This window comes from Gymnodraco acuticeps, unplaced genomic scaffold, assembly GCF_902827175.1.
Source record: "Gymnodraco acuticeps unplaced genomic scaffold, fGymAcu1.1, whole genome shotgun sequence".
Classification (NCBI taxonomy): domain Eukaryota; kingdom Metazoa; phylum Chordata; class Actinopteri; order Perciformes; family Bathydraconidae; genus Gymnodraco; species Gymnodraco acuticeps.
The window spans coordinates 830487-841397 of record NW_022990313.1 but is presented as its reverse complement, the minus strand read 5'-3'; positions in this window follow the sequence as shown (position 1 = coordinate 841397).

Below are 10911 nucleotides of genomic sequence, written 5' to 3'. Positions count from 1 at the left end.
GTCTTCCCTTCAAGGGGTCTACATCTAGTGTTGCTTCTACAAGCTAGCAGATAGCTGTCACCTTTGAATCTAGTATTTTTCTTGCTAAGCGGTTTTGATATAATACATGACTGACTTATGTGGTTTATGGCTGAACTTAACGTATACGTTAAAGAAACACTATTGCTATTCAGCCATTTGTAAAACGACTGGTGTTGACGTTAGTGCTACACTTTTCAGTCATGTTGATTGACCAGCGTAATTTAACCAAACGGCCTTTGTGCCCTGTCATGTGGCCTTTGTGCCCTGTCATGTGGCCTTTGTGCCCTTGAAAAAAATGTGAACGGGAAGGCTAAATGGCCTTGCCCCTAAAATGACGAAATTCCAAGCCTGGTAGCCATGTATATTTACAGTTCAGGATTTGTATCTGAAGTTACCGATATTACTTTATTTGTCAGATCAAGTCTGAAATTTGACTTGCGTCACAGCAGCTCCATGTCCAACATCAACAGACAAAAACACATGAAACACAAACAACAAACATTTAACATAACGGCTGTTGGAGTTTTGAGGTTTTTACAACCCCACTCGGCTCCGCGTGTCGTTTTGACGAGTCCTGCTTAAAATCATAACAGGAAGGAAATCAGACAGAGAACACCCAGATACCAGTTTAAACAATCTGTTTTAATTATCAAAGGTAATAATGCAATGCACTATAATACATTACAACACCATATAATACAATATACTAAAATCATATTGTAATGTTTTAAGAAGTAGCCGGCCACTTCTGCCCTGGTTCGCGTGCTGCGGAGATCCTTCCGGTCCTGACAGCATGTGAAGAGAGGCCGAACTCAGGAATCGACAGAATATATACCAGAAGACAGAAGGAAGGGGTGAGGTCAGCTGGTCATCTTTTCAGGTCCTCTCATTGGCAGACGCAAAATATGCTTTGTCACAGTGACCCAGCGCTGGCCAGCAGAAAACCAAACGGGCCCATTTTACAACAAAACACATCTTATCACCCAAGTCATGTGTTTCTTTATGAAAGCCATACTTGTTGGGAATATAACAGTCATTATCCCATGACATCCTCATAACTAGCTCACCAACAACGCCTAACTGTCTTCATACCCCCCCCCAATCATCTCTGAACTTTTATTCACCCGAAGTAAGCTCACCCTTAGTCTAAAAGGACCATTGTCTCTCTTAACTGTGTGACTAAATTCTCAAGGCCTGCAGGATGCGCACAATTAACTTAGAACGAATTTAGCCACTATATCTAATGGTTAACCAAGAAAAACACTCAAAAGGGTAATCTTTTCACTCAAAACAGAACTCACAAGTAATTCTGCATTTTACCCCTCAAAAATAGCCTTTTGATGAAAAGGGTATAAGTGAAAGAAAAAGACTATTGCGCTAATCTACTTTAAAGAAAAAGGGAACATTGTTTCAGGAATTTATAAAAAACCTCTCTATATTTAAGAGGAAAAATGTATTTTGTTCCTTCAACTATTAATACAGAGGAATGTATATACCCACACATATATTTAGGGATAACATGATGCAATACACCTCTTATATATTGGTGAGATTAAAATGAATATACCAAAAATATGCTGCATCACATCTTCTGCATAATACTCTTCATAAACTTCCGCAATTCCCCCTTTTGCACTCTTTTAAAAGAGTGCAATTTACACAAGGCACTTGAAACATATACCCACTGTCATTCTTTTCTACTGTGTCCGTCCCCCAAACATTGTATAAATCCATCCGAAGCTGGTATTTAGAGTACTTGAAACCTTCATGGAGACAGAACACCACTTTCCATGGCAGTGAAGGAACCATGAGGGGGCAGCTGGGTGCTAGTGCAGTCTCCTTGTGTGGTGAATCATCAGCCCCCCCCCTCAGAGGAATACGCCAACAAGGGGCAGCTGATAGGGAGGGGGAGACGCGGCTAGCCCTTCACGGGTGGAACTGATCAGAGAAGTAGACTCCTCTGCTGCCTCGACAAGTCCCCTGTGCCGTCCTGGCTTGCCGTGTCTTTGTCCCCCTGATCCGCTGACAGCAGCTTCTGGGCTGCCTGCTAGAGAGATGTCTTCCTCCTCCTCCTCCTCCGGCCCGCTGATGGCGGCTTCCGGATCGATGCTGGAGAGATGTCTTCCCGATTCTCCTTCTCCGGGCCCGCTGATGATGCCTCCCGGGTCGACTGCCTTGACGAGGGCCAGGTCTGTCCTGATGTCGTCTAGGCCGTCCTCGCAGGTGTTTCCCCGCCGCACACTGGCTCCCGTGGTACGAGCTGTCCCCCTTTTCTCCCAGGCAGACGGCATAAGAGGTCCGCTGGGTCACTCGGTCGGGGCCGGAGAGCCTGGGGTTGAGCCACTTTGTCCTGATGACTTTCAGCCAGACGAACACCGCTGTGTCGGCCTCGTGCTTCTCGGGTCCCCCTTTTGGCGCCAGCGACCTGTGTGGAGAAATCTGATACAACTCCCTCAAGCCTACGCTCAGCTGTTTTGACCCACTTGGAGCCTGTTGGTGGGGTGTCTTGAAACAACAGCCGTCTGTGAACAGGTTTTCTAAATTAATTGTAGACCTCCTATCTGCCAGTACAGCTTCAGAATCTTAGTACTTGGATTGTGCCAACTAAATAAGAACCCAAACATCTTTAGGTAAACTAAATAACATATTTCAATAGCTCTGAATTTCTGACAAGCATCTGTGTTTATTTTTAAATGAAATCCTTGAGATCCTATTTAAAATCCAAATATAATATGAACTGCTAATGTTTCTGGTAAAGAAACACACTAATGTTATGGATTCAAAAACAACCAAAATCATGATACTAACAAAGTGAATGATTTCCTGGTGATACTGCTTTTACCTGTCAGTGCTTAGATATTATCACGCTGAAAAAATGAATACAGAATTCCAACAAACTGTCATCAAATGTCTTTCTATTATACATTTAGATGAAATGTATATCCTCATAATGACCTAAACAATAAAGTCTATGGCTTTTACTCCTTTACCAGGCTAGTTACATGATGTTGTCTAAATTAAATTCTGTCATTACATTACTATGTTTTAGCTTTAACTGTAATATGTTCTTTCTACATTTCAAACCTCAGTTACTTTTATACCTGTTGAAACATTACTCACAGGTCAACTTCTTCAGTATTCCATTCTGGAATCACATCTCTCACAGTAGCCCCTTGGCCACTTATTCTGCATCTGTGTTACCTGCTATAACTCAACCAATATTAGAAACATGTCAACATTCACCAAACAGTATCTTATCCCCAGATATGGAGCAGGTCAATTCTAAAACCGTCAATCAATGGTCAGATTGAACAATCGAGTTGGGGCAGCCGTACACTCCCCCTTTTTACACATGACTCATGTGTAACCAAAATCCTGTATGGGAAGAAAACCTTCAGGTAATAATGGATTCTAAGAAAATATCAAACATTTTTTCCCAAATGTACATCCATCATTTCCACAGTAAACACTCCAGTGAAATTAAGTGTTTCTCTCCATCCTTCAGTCCTAAAAGAAACAGAATCTTCATGTTTTAGTTTGAGTTTCACATTCTGCAAACTGCCACCTCCTGTGGGAGTGCACAAGTGAGGTTTTCCAATTCTGTGGAATTTTATTGAGGCCCAGAAAAATGTGTTAGTCCAAAAACATGCTTGATTAGTCATTGTTTTAAATCATGCAGTTGCACTGATCACATGCAGACATACACTCACATTCACACTCACACTGTCAGGTTGTAAAGTCAAGTTTGGTCAGGTCCACCCCAGAGTCAGTCATTCACAGTGCCTTGTCAAGTCACACTGTCGGTCAGGGTCAAAGGTCAGTTGGTCTCAGTCTTTTTTGGCCATGTGTCGTGCTCTGCAGAGACTTTGACATTTCAGCATAGGCCAGTATCCTTTGTCTACACAAATATGTATATATGGAGCGCCATCATTTATTAATTCACAATTACAACTATAATGTTCAAGATATCTCTAACTTTTCATCGGAACAGCTGCTTCCCACATTCCCCGAAAAGTGTTTAGCCAAAAAATGTCACTTCCTTATTGTACTACTACTGCAGTTTATCAACACCTAATCTATATTCAAATGTCTAATAGATCTATTTCAGAAACTTGTGCACATAATTATCATCTTGAGTCAAACCATTACTAGGATCTGTAAAGCTCTGCTATGTATTTCATAACTCATATTCATTTATCTTCAAATCTGGTCCACTTAAAGAACAATGCTAACCTCTTTAACAGTGCGTGGAACCTTGGGTGTCCGAATATGTAACAATCACTCCTTCCTTTATCAAGGATTCTAAAAACAGAAGTCATTTCATCAATGGTTTGTAGCTAAATTTAGGAATTATCACTTATGGTAGATATGTTTTTACTCTTTAACATCTCTAAATGTCAGTTAATTACTAACTAAATAGATGTCCATTAGGAGGTGGTGACGCTAGTCTTCCAAACTCATAATCTGGTGCCGTGCGCTTCCTGTGAAGCTGCATAAGATTTTAAAAACCACTGCAGGGTGGGTCGAGTGACCCCTCCTCCCTATTAGTCGTCAATAATATGCACCATTACAATGGGTGATTGAAGGCCTCACATTATGTCCCATTTCAGCATCAGTCTTCTTTACTCTAAAATTACTCTTTAAATAGGAATATTTAGAAATGGAACAAATATTCAATCTTCAGAAAAGTTCTTAACCAAAGTCTATCTAGTGAATAGCCAACATATTTGAAAATGTCAGATGTATAAAAATAAGCCTAAATACTCCCTTACCATCAAAGTCCAAATCTAGACATAAGGTGAACAGTTTTGGTAATGGACAATTTAACCTAAAAACAAAACAAAATTGGACTTGTGTCCTTGTTATTTGTTCTTCAAAATACATTAGCAAATACCTTGTGAAGTATTCGCAACATAACCAACCCTCTCTAGGATATAAAATCCATTCATCTTTTTACTCATAGTTAGTTTATATGTCAAGATTATTAGGTGTGACCTAATAATCAGATGTGTTGTTTGCTAAACAAGGATATTAAACTTTAATCTTTTCAGTATTCCAGACCATCGTTTAAACAATCAGCCTCCCTTCTCAAACACTAAACCTATTGTTGTACACCACCCTCTGGAAAACTCTTGCACAGTTATGCTGTAAAATCATCGCATAATTTCTTCAGAGTCTGAACAATCTGAGACAAGCCTGTCTCAGAACTTGTCATAATGTGAACAGTCAGTGATGTGTTGTCTTCTGCAGCTGTAGTGAATTGGATCAATGAAACTCTTGTTTGGCACTGGGATGTCCTGAGGGGGAAGGAACCTCTGGATCAATGTGGTACAATCAGCAGACACACGTTGTCCTCTGCACAGCAGGAATCCCCAAAAACTGCAGTTCCTCTTCACACCACTGTTGCCTCGGCAACAAGGCCCAAGCAAAATGCCAAACCCTCCTCAGAGATGCGTTCTTTGCACAGTTCTTCTGTTTCTGTAGTGAGCAACTCTTCACCAACACACTGATTCAGAGTACAACCCAAAGGTGGCGCACAACTATCCAGTGCTGCTATAATCACAGCAAATCAGCAACTGGAGAAAAACTCAATTGAAATCTCTCCCCCAAAGGGTTACAAAATAAAACGGCTGAGTGTCTATATGGTCAGGAATGCTGAAACATGTGAATGTTAAAACAAACCAATGGCAGTAGTCTACCCAGATTATTTACTCCATTAAAAGTAATAAAACCACATCGTAAAATATCTTGTCTAGTTGAAGTCCTGCTTCTAAAATTCTAGTCAGAAAAAAATAAAATAAACTTCATCTTTAAAATCTTTTTTTAATTTGAAACCAAAAAAGGTCTTCCTTCTCCACCATGATCCTATTTCTACATCAAAGTCCAAACAAACTGATGATTTATCTTTAAAAACCATGAGGAATGACAGTTCTCATAAAACACTATTCTTCCTTACTTGATTTCCAAATCAAATGAGCCAAACAGGAAAACCTCCTTAACCACTTGCTTATTCTATTATTTTTTTAATTGTTTATCTAACTTGTGTTACAAGCAGGTTAGATTTGTAACAGAACACAAAACTAACTGTATTTAGCGCTATATTTGAAAAACAAGTAATCTGATTACAGTTAATGAATATATATTTTGAACAGTTATTATTGGTGGAAAAGTTTCCTCACAAAATGTAATCTCCATTACTAAAGCTAAAACCTAAAGAAATCATCACGGAACAGTTTTCTGTCCTTACCACTTAATTGTTTCAATACAAACTAAAAAGCGTTGTGAAAACTCCCACTCTTGAGAACATCTCAACACTTTATTCCATCCGAGCACGAATGTTTATGACAGACACGCCCTATTAATCCAAAACGGCCTTTAATGGTATCAATTGTGAACTTTCTTAATATGAATTGTAAATGCAACGTATGTTCTCTTTGGAACACAGATAGGACAGTAGCTGCTGAAACTGGTTAATAGCAGCTTTCTGTTAACCTAGATAAGCATGTTGTTCTTATATTTTTACTTCATGTTTACTCACAAAACAATATGACATTCTTCAGACTAGTAGTTAACTTTATATAAGTTGTACTCTCTCTGAACTCTTCAAAACATCTACTTCTCCTGTCTCTCTCTCTCTGTGCCCTGCAGCTGCTCCTGCACAAGCTTCTCTCATCAATCACCTCTCTGTGTTTAGCCAACAGTGTGCTTTTAGCCTCGTGCAGCACCTCTGTCATGTTTAAACATGAACAGATCCCTCCTGTTTACTTACTCTTTCTTCATAAACACAATTAATGTCTACTAATGATATTACAAAAACTACCTAATGACAAATAGCACAAAATTCACAATGCAATGCACTATAATACATTACAACACCATATAATACAATATACTAAAATCATATTGTAATGTTTTAAGAAGTAGCCGGCCACTTCTGCCCTGGTTCGCGTGCTGCGGAGATCCTTCCGGTCCTGACAGCATGTGAAGAGAGGCCGAACTCAGGAATCGACAGAATATATACCAGAAGACAGAAGGAAGGGGTGAGGTCAGCTGGTCATCTTTTCAGGTCCTCTCATTGGCAGACGCAAAATATGCTTTGTCACAGTGACCCAGCGCTGGCCAGCAGAAAACCAAACGGGCCCATTTTACAACAAAACACATCTTATCACCCAAGTCATGTGTTTCTTTATGAAAGCCATACTTGTTGGGAATATAACAGTCATTATCCCATGACATCCTCAGAACTAGCTCACCAACAAGCCTAACTGTCTTCATACCCCCCCCCAATCATCTCTGAACTTTTATTCACCCGAAGTAAGCTCACCCTTAGTCTAAAAGGACCATTGTCTCTCTTAACTGTGTGACTAAGTTCTCAAGGCCTGCAGGATGCGCATAATTAACTTAGAACGAATTTAGCCACTATATCTAATGGTTAACCAAGAAAAACACTCAAAAGGGTAATCTTTTCACTCAAAACAGAACTCACAAGTAATTCTGCATTTTACCCCTCAAAAATAGCCTTTTGATGAAAAGGGTAAAAGTGAAAGAAAAAGACTATTGCGCTAATCTACTTTCAAGAAAAAGGGAACATTGTTTCAGGAATCTATAAAAAACCTCTCTATATTTAAGAGGAAAAATGTATTTTGTTCCTTCAACTATTAATACACAGGAATGTATATACCCACACATATATTTAGGGATAACATGATGCAATACACCTCTTATATATTGGTGAGATTAAAATGAATATACCAAAAATATGCTGCATCACATCTTCTGCATAATACTCTTCATAAACTTCCGCACGGCACAATCAGACCTGCTCAGACAATAACCCATGCCTATTGCGCCAGGCGTAATGGCGCATCACAGTCCCTGGAATATAGCATAACATGAATATTCTCCATGAGGGGACGAAGGCTGGGAACAATACAACCCTCCTGCTGTGAGAAAGTAGAGACGAAGGTCACACTTTGCCCAGTGACAAAAAGAGGGGGAACAGCAGCTCTCTGCGTGCAGACAGGCAGGAGAGAGGCGCACAGCTGGATCCCTGACGTCACTCACTCTGACAGGACACTTAGTACAGGGTGTGTCAGAGAGGAAAGGGAGACATCCCTCAAATACAATTGAATAAAGGAACAGGGGGAAGACCAAGATGCAGCGTTCAAAGCCGTGGAGGAGGTAATTCCTCTGGTGGAGTGCGCATTGATGTTCTCCGGGGGCTCTACCCTAGAGGAGACATATGCCTGTGACACAGCCTCACACAGCCAGTGTGACAGCCGTTGTGCAGACAGAGGCTGCCCGATCGAGCGCTCTCTATAGTGCACAAACAGGCGCTGAGAACGGCGCAAGGCAGCCGTGCGCGCCACATAGCAGGACAGCGCGAGCACCGGACAGAGGAGATGAGACGTGGCTTCTTCCTCCGACCTGTAAGGAGGGGGGAATAAGCAGCCAGGGTGATCACTCTCGACCTAAAAGAGTTGTGATGACCTTAGGCATGAAGCCGGTTAGGGCGTAAAACAGCTGAATTGCCATCTCCTTGGATCCGGAGGCATGACGGAGCCACAGAGAGAGCAGACAAATCACTCACCCTTTTCTCTGATAGAGCCAAAAGCAGTACTACTTTGGCTGAATACAGTTAAGGGGAACCTGCTCAGGTTCAAATGGGGCTTTGCTTCAGTGCGCGTAACACCAAAGCCAAATCCCTCTGAGGCGCCAGTGTGCGTGACACAGGTCTGAGTCTCCATACTCCTCGCATAACACGGCTGCTGCGTTCTGCGAGCCCCTCGGTTCAATTCGCCGGGAATATACATTGCTCTGATGGAGAGCAACGTGTGTGTGTGCGTGCCCAGAACAGCAGCCGCCTGGCTGCGTTCAGAAGCTGCGCAGACAGGCCCGCCTTAACCTGCCCTCAGGCCCTGGGGCTGATAGGATTTGTAGGCCCCCTATTTTTTTTTATTGTATTTAAACAACAAATCAAAGTCATTTATAGCCTCGGCAGGCTCAGTGATCGCACACAACACACACGTGCTATATAAATACAACTTGATTTGATTTGACAGCTCGCACTCAGGCTCAGATGAATCATCAGCCTGGCTCTTTATTTTTCTCTTTCGTTTCGCTCTGTACTCATCGGACACGGTGGGGGACATGTTCTTTGCTGCTGTCTCAAAGTTGTCAAACTGATCCCGTAGGCCTGCTACATATTCACGTTATGACCTGACTAGATCCACAGCATTGCAGAGGTCCAATTCCACTGTCTGCAGTGCAGCGCTCACGCCCTGGAAACGTTGGAGAATGGCATTCCACATGTTGCAAACCCGCCTTGATCCTCTACCACCGTGAAGTGCTCTTTGATGCAAAGTTAAACAACGCTTGCACAACACTAAAAAACTGTTCAGTCTCTCCACAACAGTTTACGCTGTTAATCCCCACCAGATTTAAGGTGTGCGCTGCGCAGGGAACCCACTCTGCCAGTGGGTTAATCTGTTTGATGCGGGCCTGCACGCCTTTGTATGTGCCTGACCTGTTGCTAGCATTGTCATAACACTGTCCTCTACTACAGTTATTGATGTCAATGCCCATGTCTCCTAAAACACCAATTACTGAATTGAACAGCGCTTCTCCGGTGTGACTGGAAATGGGGAGGAATTTGACAAAACGCTCCTCTATACAGCCCTCTGGTGATACATACCTCAGGTTGAATGTCAGCTGGTCCAAATGTGTGATATCTGGCGTGGAGTCCACACTGACAGAGAAATACTTAGCCAGTTTTACTCTGCTGATGACTTCATCCAGCAATCCCTGTCCCATCAGCTGTATGAATTCCTCACACACATTTAGTGAGAGGTAGGATGGATTTCTTCTGCCGGCATTTCCGTATTTCTGAATATGGGCATTTAAAAAAGGATCAAACTGACTCATCAGCTCCATGCTACCCAAATAGTTGCCATTGTTGGTGTCCCCAAACCTGTGGCTGTCACCCCTAAAAGCAAATCTCCGCTCTGCCAGATACTTGACTACAGTGACAACCCTCTGCAGCACCTCATTAAACTGTTTTTTTTAGTTCTGAATCCACTGTTCCACGGTCAGCTGTCTGATTAATGAAGGATACCATGGCTTTCCTGTGCATGTCACAGCTTTCATGTTCAGCTATCCGTTCATTTGCGTGCTTCCAATTAGATTATCCCACGCTGCCAGAAGACGTGTCTCTCTTATCGCCAAATAGTTTGCATGCAAAGCACAAGACACTACCTCGGGATGGTGAGTAACATAGCCACTCCCTGATCATACTCCCCGTTACCCAGCTTGCGCTTGAATAAGCTTCTGGAGAAGTATCTCTTCTGATGCTTGTACTGCTGCTCTGAGGCAGAGAGGTCAGCTTCTCTGTTTTGACACAATTCTGGACCCATTTTCGCCCAGTAGAGAGAAGCACCTGTTTGTCCATGTTGTTGCCCCAGAGACCTGGGTCAGTGCTGTAGGGGTCGTCTAGTTCTCCTGTATCCTCATTTTCCCGCTTGTCTTCTCCACTCTGCTCTACGCACGCCTGGTCCTCTCCTCCAGGTGAGTGACGTATCGGGCCTCCCTCGTGTATTTGTCCGGATGCCGTTCGCTCCCCTCCACATAGCAAGTCCTCGTCTTCCTCTCCATCTCCTCCAACAGATAACGTCCCTCCTGTCTGTTTTTGCTCTCCCGCTACTCCATCGCTATCAGAACCAGACGGCCTACTTGGCCCCGCGGCCGGCACCGCTGCCGCTCGGTACATAACTAATCTGTCCTTCCTCCTCATCCTGGCCTACAGGTTTAAAATAACCTGTAAGCTTCGGCATGTTTTGTAATAGCTGCTTGTCTCAAAACTCCTTTTCCCTCAACAATTTCATTTTCTGAGCG